The sequence below is a fragment of the Berghia stephanieae genome, chromosome 7 (assembly GCF_034508935.2).
Source record: "Berghia stephanieae isolate SIO BIC M18660-M18661 chromosome 7, UCSD_Bste_1.3, whole genome shotgun sequence".
Taxonomy (NCBI): Eukaryota; Metazoa; Mollusca; class Gastropoda; order Nudibranchia; family Aeolidiidae; genus Berghia; species Berghia stephanieae.
Genome location: NC_088366.1, coordinates 35,679,781 through 35,693,133, shown reverse-complemented (window position 1 = coordinate 35,693,133; position 13,353 = coordinate 35,679,781). Strand labels below are relative to the sequence as shown.

At 35.0% G+C, this 13,353-nt stretch overlaps 1 protein-coding gene across 3 annotated transcripts in view; it reads right to left on the bottom strand.

Annotated features, from left to right (window-relative positions):
* Positions 1 to 13,353, bottom strand: part of LOC144977155 (uncharacterized) — a 115,664-nt gene that overhangs the window by 27,648 nt on the left and 74,663 nt on the right. The window contains exon 1 of one of the 3 annotated variants that reach the window (XM_078922023.1): positions 6,329 to 6,591. The exons of the other annotated variants lie outside the window; for them this stretch is intronic. The gene's annotated coding sequence lies outside the window, so the exon portion shown is untranslated. Of the gene's footprint in view, positions 1 to 6,328; positions 6,592 to 13,353 lie in introns of those variants that run through there. 3 annotated transcript variants of the gene reach the window in all.

Below are 13,353 nucleotides of genomic sequence, written 5' to 3'. Positions count from 1 at the left end.
ATTGGGAAAACATGATGGCTTTAGTTACACAATATGGTCAGCATGACCAGTTGGAGTCGGCTAATCCCAGCTCCTTGTTTAGTAACGCTTGTGTCTGCACGAATCAAGATAACGGAAACTCACAGAGCAGCAACAATTAATGTTGACAGTTAGTGGCACCAAAGAGATTTCAAAGTATACTATAACGTGCGGCTATGTGGTCTTGTGATATCACACGGATAGGAAGGGCCAGCGTTTCGAGCCTCGTTCGGCGCATAGTTGAGTTCACAGAAAAGGCCCTTTACTCACATTCTCTCACCGTACTCAGAAATAAGGTGTAAAATGAGTACCTGGCTGGCCGTTAACAGCGTTGTCTCTGTCGGAATTGTTTGTTTTTGTTGGTAATATCGCCCAACAGGAGTCACGCCTCCTTCTACGTGTTTCGTGTTGCTGTTGGTCAGGGACCCTTTGTAAAGCGCTTTTAGCAGTTTAGTGGATATTGCACTATATAAATAAGCTCAATATCTTTTTACTATTTAAGCTCTCTCGTGGCACGAAAACAATGAACTACACTCGATAAACTCAAGTGAAAACGTGGATCCGCTGATTCAGTTTGATAATTCTACCTGTCCTGGTGCTCACCATCTATTACTTCTACATGTCGAGGTTCTTAACAAACCTGCTAATGAGAGAGAGAGAGAGAGAGAGAGAGAGAGAGAGGAGAGAAAGAAAGAAAGAGAGAGAGAGAGAGGAGAGAAAGAAAGAAAGAGAGAGAAAGAGAGAGAGAGAGAGATAGAGGAAAGAGAGAGAGAGAGAGAGAGAGAGAGAGAGAGAGAGAGAGAGAGAGAGAGAGAGAGAGAGAGAGAGAAAGAGAGAGAGAGAGAGAAGAGAGAGAAAGAGAGAGAGAGAGAGAGAGAGAGAGAGAGAGAGAGAGAGAGAGAGAGAGAGAGAGAGAGAGAGAGAGAGAGAGAGGGAGGCAGACGCCAAAACAAAAACCAATGGCAAAAACTAGGCGTCTTGTCTAATCTATTCGTGCAACATATTTAATTTGGTCCCTGATAACAACAATACCAGCATCAGAGTGGATAAGAATCTAACAATACGCGACAGGAGATTCTAGATCTAAGATGAAAAACGATAATATTAATAATTGATTGATAGTGGGAGTTTGAGGAGGTGGGGTGGGCGATGTTTGAGATGAATCAATAATATTGAGATAAATCGAGAACGACTAGAGTTTTGAGTCCAAGATAAGTTTTTTTTTCTTTTTCTGACACAACCCCGCGGCAGCTCGATCTGACGACCATTATATTTAAAAAGATAGAGGTCAAATTCATAAAATATGGTGGGGAGTGTTTTGCTATTGATCAGCGTGCCATCCAAAGGATAGTAAAACACTGTTAGGTTTAGGATAAGGGCGATATGGTCAATCATGAATAATCTTTTTTTTTTCAGCCAAGCAGCGTGCATTCTCTCTTGACGGCGAGACACAGCCACTCATATCATCAAGATAGATTCTTAACAATTTACCTATGCATGGATTTTGTGTAGGATACAAACATGCGCACGCACGCGCGCGCGCGCACACACAAACACACACACACACACACATACACATAAATTCAAACATCCGTACGTGAACGCAAATAAATATCCGCAGCGGCAGCGTAAGAAGCACAGTGGTGTATCCAAGGTGACCACATCCCAAACAACAAGGGTTCGATGTAGCTCAAAACACTCCAGATCAAACCAACGACGCACAATAACAATAAATGACACTTGCTAAACCAGTTCTGGCAAACAATCAATAAATCATAATCATCGGGTTATTCGCAAAGGTTGGTCTGCTAGAAAATAAACAATAACTTCCTTTGGAAACAAAATCAACCATTCACTTCTATTGACTTGGCTTTAAATAAGTTAACTTAACGGGGCTCTGAAAACAAACACAAAATTAATGACCAATTTTCTCAGATCATGTCTGCATAGTTTGATCATTTTCGTTGTTAATTTTGAGAGAAGAATTTTGTCTCCATGACGAAATCCACCAATTCAGAGTTGAATAATACACTTTTCTTTTTGTAATTAAAATATTATTATCCAGGGTTAAGTTGATCTCATGTGATAAACCTCTCTAGCCCAATAATGATTATGGCATTTGACACACTTGGCGATACCGATTGTTCAAAAGACAAAATGCAATAAAAGCATGGCATGGCAAAATGTAAATGTACTTAACTTTCTTAGTCATTGCCACTAAAAAGGAGCTTTGCGACAATGAAAATGTCCAATAAACCACTTACATCTAATCCCCTGGGTAAATCTAGATCTAAATTCGAAATGGCTATTAATGACAATATTTGTGTACAAGATACGGTTAAAGGCAAACCTATAAGGATTTGTGAGTTTGCAAATAAGTAATAACACGTCAAATGGATTATTGTGACTGAACACACCGTTGTAAACATACCAAACACCATATTAGATCAGAATCAAATTGGGAAGTCGGTCAAACCGACGTTTCAAATTGCATCTCGGCTTTTTGTATAAGGTAAAGGTAATCGATAACAATTCGACAGTCAAACTCGTGTACACTAGGCGTGACAACCAATTTCAATGGGTCTGCGGTTTAACATAAGGAAGTAATCGGGGTAAATATTTGGTGCACACACATGAACCCCAAACCTTAGAGATGTTATTTTTTTTAAGTTAGCTTTTTACACTGAGCAACTACGAAAAATGCTTTCCATTTGTTACCAAGGATTACTAAATACGAGACGAGCAGCCTGTAGGGCACTATAATAATTTAATCACGAGAGAGATAACACGTTTTGCTGGCCATGTAGGGCCTACTCATTTTACGTTCGACTACAATAAGTAAACGCGATTTAAGAGCCTTTGCCAAGGGCTCGACTCAAAACGGCTTAAATATCACTGGACAGCAGCAGCTGAAGATCTTTCTTGTAAGGAAAATGAAATATTCTTCATTCCCTGAATGTGCCAAAATAATGTAAAAGAGGATCGTACTATTCCTATCGCCGATACCACAGTTGGCTCAATAAAAAAAAAAAAAAACAAGCTAAAAAACAATAACAAACAGCAATAAAAAACACACTATACAAACAAACAAAACAGAACCCCCCCCCCCCCCCCCCAAAAAAAACACAAAAAAAAACAAACAAACAAATAAACAAAATAAAACAAACAAAAAAAAAAACAAACAAAAAAAAAAAAAACACACAAAAAAACAACAAAAAAAAAACAACAAAAAAAAAAAAAAACAACAAAAAAAAAAACAACAAAAAAAACACCCAACCCAAAACAAATAATTTTAAAAAATCACATTAAAATTTGTGCATTCTGGAAAACATTACTTGTCCGACGCGAGTGCGTGTACTTCCCTCGTGGATAGTTCATATTATGGAATTAAATGATTTCTGAAACCAACTACTAATGATAAAGATAGATAGATAGATAGATAGATAGATAGATAGATAGATAGATAGATAGATAGATAGATAGATAGATAGATAGATAGATAGATAGATTTAAAATTATCGTGAACTCGAGACTGCTTATTATTCAAAAGCAGAAACAGGTAATCTGCGCAGGCATTAAAGATTTAAAAAGAAAGCAGTTGACGGTTTTAACGGTCTCGATAAAATGAGAATCATGATCCGTTAAAATCGACTGTAAAAAATGCAAACATTAACAGAGAAACAGCTGGGAAACTAATTAAATATGACACGATCATGGATATATGCACATCTCCCTACACATATTGCAGAACTGAGTGATCACCGGAACACATTATTGTCATGTGCAAAAATAAGTTCACATTTATTTCTTCCTTTATATCAAACCAAACATAACGTTGTGTTATATCATTTTAACCTAATTACATTTTCAATGAATGTAATTATATTCCTATCTTTGCATTCAATCAAAAGATACAATGCTTGTAATTTGAACTTAGATACCAAAATTTCGGATTTGCAAAAATGTGCACAAGTAACAATTTTAGGGAAACCAATGCAACTGGAGGCACTTTAATCATGGGCTTTTTACACCAATTTTGAAATTCAATTCCCTTTTTGAAATCAACGTGACTTCACATGAATTGATAAACAAATATCGACAACATCAGTCTTTTCTGTTCTTTAATTGTAACTACATATGTATAATGTCGCTAACAAAATTCACACTTGAGAACCGTGCCCGTTTGATTGGTCATGTTCAGGCTGGGCTGTCTGTTGCAGAATATTCACGCAGGTTTGGTATATCACGAAAGGCTATTTACAAATTAATATAAGAAGTACAGGAAAAAAGGTTGACGTTTTCAGCAAGATAATAACATTTCAATCAGAAGCGGGGGATGTGGTACTTTGGTAGTTTAGGGCTGGACCACGAGAGGCCAAACGACAGCCATGTGAGACTAAATAGCAGGTTACAGTTACATTAGAGACAGTGGACTATCCCAACAGTTTTTATGCATGACGCTCACGGCTCGAATAATTTTAGACAGTCTTGACATGAATCCACACTGAACCAGGATCTCTCTAAATATCAGAAATTTCTGAATTCAGATGAGGCCAAATTAATTCATGAATAACTAAGAAAAACTGCAGTGCCCGTACTAAAGGGACAACAAGATCTTGATAGGCCTCAAAACTGGCCCAGGATCGTGACCAATGGAAACAATTAACATCATGGATGAGAGAGCAGCTATACTGCTCGAATTTTAAAACTCTGTGGGTGAATCACACAACTCTCAGCAAGCGTCATTCGGACCGCGAGGCTTACTACTGATGACGTGAATCCACTCCAGAACATGTGGAATACTATGAAGAAGCACATCGTCTGGCCCTCACCAAAATGTAGATGATTTAAACCAGTTTCTCCAAGATGCCAGGGATAAAATCACTGCAGTCTTTGTTGAACTTTGTCCATGCGAAGGCGAGTAATTTCCCTACATGAAGTTAAAGGGTGGCACACACAGTATTAATAAAGTTGTGTTTTAATTTGCAAACTCAATTTTTTAGTGTCACTTCTTAAACGGTCGATATCATTTTATACAGGGGTTTGAGATTAACATATTTGGACGCTTTTAAGGACAAGTAGGCTATCCCAGATTTTACTGTTTTGAGAAAATCGACATTGAAGATTTCGATCCCATAAAATGTCCAATTACTCGAATACTATTCAATATTTTTTTTCAAAACTTTCTGTGTGGAATAATAAGTGTACTTGACGGTGATAGTCATAAAAGAAAGCAAAAAAATACATTACAGAATTCTCTTATTTTATCAAAAACAAGTGGGTTGACCGAGTTGTCCATATTTAAACAGCATCCTATAATAAGGGCTATCCCACCAATTTGCACACCAGGCCATCCCTAGTTAAATGGGCTATCCCATCTTACACATGGTCATGTTTGTTGCGAAATAATGGGCTGTCCCTCTCACACATGCAGTCAATTTAATCAATTTTCCTACATTAAACACATGTTTATTGCCTTAAATTATATGTTTTATGCGTCTAAACACATTACACTGACAATTGAAATGCAAAACATTATCTTATCTGATATGATGGCATTGTTGTTTGGTGGGGAGTTTTCTTCATCCAGTCATGAATTCGACATGTCTCATTCAGAAGCCATGTTTGAAGGGTTAGCCCACTTACACTTATGTACACATTGTGTTTTCGGTTAAAACACAAGGCAGTTTATACCGATAACGAAGCAAATAAACGAAATTGATGCTCGAAACCTTTTCAGGGGGTAGGGCAACGCCCACTTTTGACCCCTATGTAATTATTTAAAAAACCCGAAAAATCTGGGATAGCCCACTTGTCCTTAAAAGCGTCCATTTATATATATATATATATATATATATATATATATATATAATATATATATATATATATATATATATATATATATATATATATATATATATATATATATATTGGATAGAGAAATGAATGAGCTTCCCATTGATGTTTTACAGATGACATTCATTGTTTTGTACTAAAAATCAAGAGAGTGGAAATTACTTTTACAAATCACTCTATTATAAGTTCATCATCACGAAATCCGAACGGTTAGGAGGGCGGGTATGATTTTAAAAATACATTGGTTTTATCTTTGAATAAATAAATAAATAAATAAATAAATAAATAAATAAATAAATAAATAAATAAATAAATAAATAAATAAAAAATTAAATAAATAATTGTGCAAAAGGGGATAAAATCAGTTAATGGATCAGCTGTACTTAAAAACAATTCTGAAGATAATTCCAATCGGCTAAACACAACAAAATATTAACCAACTTTCACTTCTTACCGTCTGGAGAAAAAAAAAATCCCGTCTGAAAGGAGTAGGGAGGGGGTGGAGTTTACATCAGACTATAGTCTGAAAAATCTTATGAATCCAATCAGAAAAACTCAAAACAGGCCAAACAATAATAAATGGTCGGTTTAAAACACAGTGCGTTAATAATCATCTAAAGAGACGAGGATGTTCAGCACATTTCCCACCTCAATACAAAACGAAACAAAAGTAAAATGATCTAACCACAGTTCGTATTATAATTTAATCTCTAGTCTACCGCTTTACAGTAAGGTGACAAACGACTAGTGGCGAAGTCGTGATGGGTCCTAGCCATGTGGTAATGAATGACGATACACTGAGGATGAGGAAGTATCGGGAGTTTGGGGGTGGGTGGGTGAAAAGATTGCATCAATCAGTCAACAAATCAATTAATCACCGATACTATCGATGACGGGTTGAAAAGCCTTGGGCAGGTAAGATATGGAGTTTTACACCCTTTTCATCTTGCGCACGTGTGTGTGTGTGTGTGGGGGGGGGGGGGGGTGGAGAGAGTAAGGAGGCATTGAGTAGCAATGCACACGTGCACACATAGTAGTAGTAGTAGTAGTAGTAGTAGTAGTAGTAGTAGTAGTAGTAGTAGTAGTAGTAGTAGTAGTAGTAGTAGTAGTAGTAGTAGTAGTAGTAGTAGTAGTAGTAGTAGCAGTAGTAGCAGCAGCAGTATAAAACCAAAACAAAAATAAAACGTGAACTTTTATATAGCGCAATATCTACTAGACGTGCTCAAAGCGCTTTGCAAAGGGTCTCTGACAAATAGCAACATGTAACATGTAGAACAAGACATGACGCCTGTTCGGTGATATTACAATATATATTTTTTTTTTTTGCAAACAGAGACAACGCTGTTCACGGCCAGGTACTCATTTTACACCTGAGTACGACGAGAGAATGTGAGTAAAGAGCCATTTCCATGGACTCAACTATGCGCCGAGCGAGGCTGCTGCTACTACTAGTGGCTTAAGGATGCCAAGGGAAGGAGGAACAGATACGTCTTGGGTAACAATACCATCTTATTCAGTCGGTATGATCAAATTAAAACATAAAATTCAATTACTTTAAAGAATAAAATATGTAAAATGCTCCTAGATTAACTGAAATGATAAAGAAAATACTAATGGATGAAGCATGGACTTGAGTGCAACCTCTGCATTAATCACAGATCGCATTTAATAGAAACAGAAGTTCTCTTTGTACACATTAAAGAGATGGACACCGTTGGCTCGTATAAAATGTACTAAACAATTGTCCCTTTGGAAAAAATGCTTAACCCCTACGAGCACATCGTTACCAGGTGTGATAATAACTGAACGCAATTAAGGGCTTGATTTAACATTGTTGTGAAGGACAATCATTTGCGTTGGTTTGAGAGTAATTCTACTAAAGCGATGGTTCCATAACATTGTGGGTATCAGATCTGCAAATAAGTATACGTCGCTTAAAAAGTATCGAGCGGTAGATTAATACATGAATCCAAAAGCCAAAGATCCTTTGAAGAAGATCAGTTTCCTCTTCTAGACGGAGTGAAGCACAAAAAGTAACTATTAACCAGTGCACGTGTGTGGGGGAGCGGGAAGCTAACAGACCTCTCCCTTCAGACTGCGACAGAACAACATAAAATTAACAAATGCAAGACGAAAATAGACTCATGGGCAGTGTTATTTTTATAGTTCAATTTTTGCTTAGAACATTTTTAGGCTAATTCAGTGCCAGCAACAACAAAAACAAAACAAAACAAAAAAAATACAAAAACAAAAACAAAAGAATAACAACAACAATAAACAAAACAAAACAAGATGATATAACAGCTTAAAGAATGTGATTTGTCTAAAGAGTTTCCGAGGAAAAAAGAAAGTAAAACATAGAGCCGACGAGTTCATCCGAGATCGAAAGTAGATCCAAGAGTAATCTATCCTTGAATCTAACCTAAAACCACGTTTACGTCCCACATAAACACGACCATGGCGTCTGGGACAAAATAAATACACTCATATGTTTACTAAATCAATTAAAAACTCATTTATGTATAGTGTGAAATGCAGACTATCCATCTGACAGTCTCGTTCTTTTAAAAAAAAATGATAATAATAATATTAATAATAATAATAATAATAATAATAATAATAATAATAATAATAATAATAATAATAATAATAATAATAATAATAATAATAATAATAATATAATAATAATAATAATAATAATAATAATAATAATAATAATAATAATAATAATAATAATAATAATAATAATAATAATAATAATAATAATAATAAATGAAAAAAAAAGATCCAAGGCAAGGTCCAGGGAAACCAGTTATCATTTCTATACTTGCCAACTGTTCACAAAAAATAAATATAAATAAATAAACAAATAAATAAATAAATAAATAAATAAATAAATAAATAAATAAATAAATTAATAAATAAATAAGAAGACAATAATTTGGCAATAAGTACAAATATCAAGATTTTCATGATTAAATCGGGCAAATGCAGGTCTGCATCCCAGAACAAGGACAAACAAGTCATATTATGAAGTGGACAATTGATATAAAGGGATAGAAGAAACAGCATGGGTGTGGACCACGGGCCTATGGAGAAATCAGTGGCCCAGTATGGCCAACGCCCCACATAAACACGACCATGGCGTCTGGGACAAAATAAATACACTCATATGTTTACTAAATCAATTAAAAACTCATTTATGTATAGTGTGAAATGCAGACTATCCATCTGACAGTCTCGTTCTTTTTTTAAAAAATGATAATAATAATATTAATAATAATAATAATAATAATAATAATAATAATAATAATAATAATAATAATAATAATAATAATAATAATAATAATAATAATAATAATAATAATAATAATAATAATAATAAATGAAAAAAAAAGATCCAAGGCAAGGTCCAGGGGAAACCAGTTATCATTTCTATACTTGCCAACTGTTCACAAAAAATAAATAATAAATAAATAAACAAATAAATAAATAAATAAATAAATAAATTAATTATAATAAATAAATAAGAAGACAATAATTTGGCAATAAGTACAAATATCAAGATTTTCATGATTAAATCGGGCAAATGCAGGTCTGCATCCCAGAACAAGGACAAACAAGTCATATTATGAAGTGGACAATTGATATAAAGGGATAGAAGAAACAGCATGGGTGTGGACCACGGGCCTATGGAGAAATCAGTGGCCCAGTATGGCCAACGCCCCCCGGTCATCCCGTCCTATAGGGAATTCCACCCGCTGCATTGCCAATATCTTATCATCAATAATAGGGCTTATACAAGATAATGAATGACATTGTCTACAACTAAAAAATCATGCTATCAGTAGAGACCACAACAAACTATTAAAAGAAGAAAATCCTTTTAACAGAAAGGAACCATCACATAAAAAGAAAAACAAAACGAAAAAAACCCAAAACTTGAGCTTTAATATAGCAAAATTTCCATTGACTAAATGTGTTCGGAGCGCTTTACAGTGACTGGTTTAAAGCCAACAACAACACCTAACATGAAGAATGATACATGACGCCTGAGAAGCGCTATTAATTACTATCACTTGAAAAAAAAAAAACGAAAAAAAAACCCCCAACAATTTTACAAACGCGGTGCCACGGTTACTGGCCAACAAAAAAAATCAGGAATAGGTAAGCCAAGGGAATTTCCTGCTAATCTGAATCATGTTATGAATTAAACAAAACAAAACAAACCAAAAAAAAAAAAAATAAAAAAAAATAAATAAAAATTCAATCAAGTCAAACAGACATTAAAATATCTGACTCAATTTCAAGCTTAAAAGCGGTATAGTGTGAACATTAATGATTGAACATATACATTATTTTCGTTGCATTTATTATGTTGAAAAATTAAAAAAAAAATTTGCCTTCAATCTAAACTCCCTGTCTTTATCTTTTTATTGTTGGTATTTTTCTTCTGGATAAAAGAAAAAACGAAAAGACAAAAGCGATGGATGAGTACACGGCATTTAAAGACAGCAAACAGACTATTATTTGATCGTGAACGTCCTTCCGTGTAAGAGGTGGAATTGATCGATTACCTAAGCCTGGATGGTGGGATTGATTTATTCATTACGGACCTAGCAGCCAAGCTTGGATCAAGATCAATTGAAAGCATTCACTCTATTGTTCCTAAATCCACCGAGTTCTACTAACCGCTTCCTTGTCAACTTATCACCTCGTCACTCACTACTTCTATGATGGCATTTATTACTCCCCTTAATGAATGCACATAGACTGCAAAGAAACAACGAATCGTCGAGGATTATTGATATTAATAATTTCTCTTCAAATTCTAATGCACATAACAAACATCTAGACCTTTTAGCACAGCCCTATAATATAGAAAACACACCAAGAAGAAAGAAGAAAATAACAGTTATGGAATGGAGGTAGACGGCGATCAATTAGGAGGGGAAAAAATGATTGATGATATGGAACACGAAAACCAATCCACACATTCTTTCACGTAACCCTTGACATGACAGAATTATGGTATAGAATCGATTATCCAACTGCGTACTTAACACACAATTTATGCACCGTAAATGTACCCTGTTCTAACACCGGCCATGATTAAATAATACTGCCATACAATGACATAACACTTTTTAAATATCAAATTTTGTCACGAAACGTCGCTTTAAATAGGCTAGATTAAGATAACCCTAACTTGTAAAAGAAAGTCTCCTATCTGACACTGTCAAAAGTTTAAAAAAAAAAAAAAAGTTTCAAGCTTTCAGACTATTTGACATGTTAGGGGTAAACTCAATCGATCCGAATATGACGTCAAAGTTTTCTGGCCACGTTTTTAGAAAGTGGGTTCATTTTTCAGGGCGTGGCGGCATTTCTCATTCGAACAGGTATTTGAGATGCACAAGTGAATAACATAAAGATCGAACGTTGGATTCAAGTACCTGGGTTTCGCTAAGCTGGGTCCAATCCAAAGTCCTCTAGGTTCTAGGTTCATTTGATCTGTTTTTGTAATTAAATTGAAGCTTACATTCAATTTCACATTATTACTTATTACCACTACATTCATACATCAGCAACTAATTTTAAAATAAACTCACATGCAGCAACGACACAAGAAATCCAATTTTTACATCACGGCATAAGACCTAAGGGCTTAGAGCTCAGCGGATCGCTGGTTCGGATGTTAAGCAGATAAGTTGTAAATATACAAAATATTGGAATTAAATGTATCCCTAAACAAACAAAATATTGGGGGGGGGGGGGGGGGGGACAACCTGATGCCTGAATTGTCTTCAATACTGAAAACCTTTTTATAAAAACAAACCCCAATATTAAAAACAAAATAGTAAAATAGCGTTCCTTTTCAAAACACAAGAAGTAAGTCTTGGGCCATATGGCTGTTTAAAGTACCTTTATGAAACCGAGTACACACTCCTTTCAATTCAACTGATCTATTCAAAGACAGGTTGACAGCCCCCCCCCCCCCCCCCCCCCCCCCAAGAACCGTGACTCAATCCCAGATCGAAGCCCAAGCCTTTTAATTGCGAGCACAGTGCTATTAAACAATCGTATGAAAAACATGAGAGAAAAATAGAATACTGCTTAACTAATATTTGATTTTAGTGCGGCCCCATAATTTTTCAGAATATCTAGCAATTATGGTTAATTGAAAAAATAACAAAATTGTAAGTCGTGAAAGAAAGTAGATAGGTACCAAGTCAATCGAGCATTAAGTCCTTAACAAAAACATTATCAGCATGGCAAGTGGCAAGCCCGAATACTATACACTTATTACCGTGGGTTTCAAAGTCATACAAGTTGAGCGGAAAAAGCAAAGTCAACACCAACCAAATCGAAAACGTCTTGGGCACACATTATTGAATGTCAACCTATCACTATCATCCCATACAGCAAGTTGCTGCTTGAAGATATAAATAACAAATAAATGGAATAGAAGCTTCTTCTTTATCTAATTTACGAAGATAGATGATAAGGATGTTTCGGGTTTTCCCTCAGTTACAATTCGCCTCAACAACGCCATCTTCTAATTATTCGCCTTCAGTTTCTCATTCATCGTGTTTTGTTGGCAAAGGGGAAACTCGGAATGTCCATAATATCTGTTTTCGTAAATAAAATTGAAGGTTCTATATCTTTTTACTATCATTAATCTCCGTATCATAAGACCTATCGCGTCAATCTGACATTATGCACGGAGGAACCAGATAGAGAGATGGAGAATTGAGTTTCAATTTAGAGGACGATCGAAAATTAAGTTTAAATTAACAGAGTTTAAAATTTAAAGTTTTTGACGATTTAGGAAACTGTTTCAACACCACCCTCTGCAGGAATCGCATATTGATTTTAGCCAAATTCTATAATTTAGACCGAATATTCAAAAATGATTGGACTCGTATATTTAATCATCTTTCCTAAATTGTAACATAGTTGAGGATGCTAAGATTTATAACATTTTTGACGGAGTAACTTCACATAACTCATAGCTCCATCTTTTTTTCCTCCTTTTTAAAAAAATCCTCTTCTGACTTAAGACTTTTTGTAGAGGTCGAACACTAGACAAAATATTTTTGCCATAAAGTTACAGGATTTAAAAGATATATTGGCTCCTAATATTATCTGCGACGTTATATTTTTCATCTTAATAAAGGTACAGCTTTAAGAATACATTTCTCTTTGTTCCTCACACCAAAATCTTTGTAACATTGTGGAAAATATGGGAATTTAGTGCAAAAAAACAAAATTGTACACGTGCATAAATTTACATTAGTTTATAGAGTCTTCCAAGAGACGAAAAATTAATACTCCTCCAAAAAAACGATAAACTGTCATTAAAATATCATGACCATAAAGTGTTTACTTTGTCTTTATCAAGCATTATGTCGCCAAACTCTGGAGAGAGGCAATAGCCAATTGTCTGCACTCAAGGAACAGAGACGAGAACCTCTCAAA